Source organism: Macrobrachium nipponense, chromosome 28 (genome assembly GCF_015104395.2).
Source record: "Macrobrachium nipponense isolate FS-2020 chromosome 28, ASM1510439v2, whole genome shotgun sequence".
NCBI lineage: Eukaryota > Metazoa > Arthropoda > Malacostraca > Decapoda > Palaemonidae > Macrobrachium > Macrobrachium nipponense.
In genome coordinates this window covers 14811378-14812935 of record NC_087217.1, presented here as the reverse complement: position 1 = coordinate 14812935, position 1558 = coordinate 14811378, and the positions used below count along the sequence as shown (strand labels likewise).

The 1558-nt window shown below is 39.1% G+C and overlaps 1 pseudogene; it reads right to left on the bottom strand.

The window, feature by feature from the left end:
- Nucleotides 1–620: 620 nt before the first annotated feature.
- LOC135201907 (uncharacterized) lies at nucleotides 621–1541 on the bottom strand (annotated as a pseudogene).
- Between the last annotated feature and the right edge of the window lie 17 nt (nucleotides 1542–1558).

Here is a 1558-nt window from a genome sequence, read left to right as displayed (position 1 = left end):
CATGGCTTAAAAAAAAAAAAAAAAAAAAAAAAAAAAAAAAAAATCTGAAGCAAAAAGGTTACGTTGGCGGCAAAACAGATTGCGCAACCAAAGGGAAAAACTCAAATACTGTAAGCAAAGTGCTCGTAAGATTGGGCACAAAAGGCTCGTGAACCTGTGTGAATCAGGTTTACGAATCAACGATCAGTATAAAACATTCATTAGACTGGATGCACAAAGTTCACGAAATAAGAAATGAAAAACTTCGGGGTTATGATGGTAATGAAAGCTTGAAGTTCTGGAAAAAAAAAAAAAACTGCTGAAACAGGAAGGAAAGTATTTGTGAAACTTAGACGCAAAAGGTTCGCGAGGCTAGAATCAAAATGATCGTAGGCTGGAACAGGGCCGGATTTAGGCATGTGCAGGCCCCTGAGCAATCTATGTGTGAAGGCCCACCCTGCTTGAGGCGGGTGGCGAGCGAAGCAAGCTGTAAGCTCCACCGAGAAATCATCATTGCCGGTCCTGCCAATAATGAATTTTGGTCATCTTAATCACGTGTGCAAAATGACCTCTCCCGACTCTGTACACTCGAGTATAAAAAGATTATGAAAAGCAATTTCAAATAAATAGCATATGTTTTATTACCATAAATCTAAATATGTTAGTTTGTCTTCACTCATCAGGACTCTTCACACCTGACTGTACAAACTGACCATTTTTCGAAGGTGATTAGGAAGCATGACCCATAATCAGTGCCGCCAATCTTAAAATCAAAACCAAAGTTTCTTCGTAGAATAGAAAAACTACAGCGGTATCTATATTTACAGACCAGACACTTTACGAGACTTGGCCCTTGCAAATTTGGTGATCAATATGTCAAAGTCAATGTCTCTGAGGATGTCATACTCAATGCTCATCAAAGTCAGGTGACTGAGTCGATCATGATGCATTGTAGTACGAAGTCTGTTTTTGATATACTTCATTTTGCTGAATGAACGTTCTCCAGAGCAATTTGTGACCATAAGCACCAAGTACATCCGTAGCATTATCTCAACATTAGGAAAAGTATCTGCAACTTTCTTGTCTAGCAGCAATTTGTAAAGGAAATGTTCCTTCTCAAAGCTATCAGTCTTAACATAATCATCCAGAAACTGGGTGAAAAAAGCTGCAAACTGTACAAGTTCAACACCAAGTGATTGATCCGGATCATCTTTATATTCACAAACTAATTTTACTGCAGCTGCTTCTATTTCAGTACAGCTCAGTGATTCCAGTCCAGATAAGAAACCGAAAAGGGAAAAGGTGTTCTCGTAGGCCTTCAAACGTTGATTAAGGGAACTCAAAAACTGATCAATTACTGGAAGAAAATTATCAACACGAAACTTTTCAGAGTGAGAAAGAGTTACTTCCTCAGATCGTCCATAATCCAACGGATTCAGGCGCACATTGCGGTGACGAATGCGTGGTGGAGAATATCCATCGGTTCCAGATAAGTCCTGTCCCTTCTTCTCATAAACATGAATGCACTCTCGTTTTTCACGTACAAAACATTTACTTTGGTTTTACTGTAGTTTTCCGT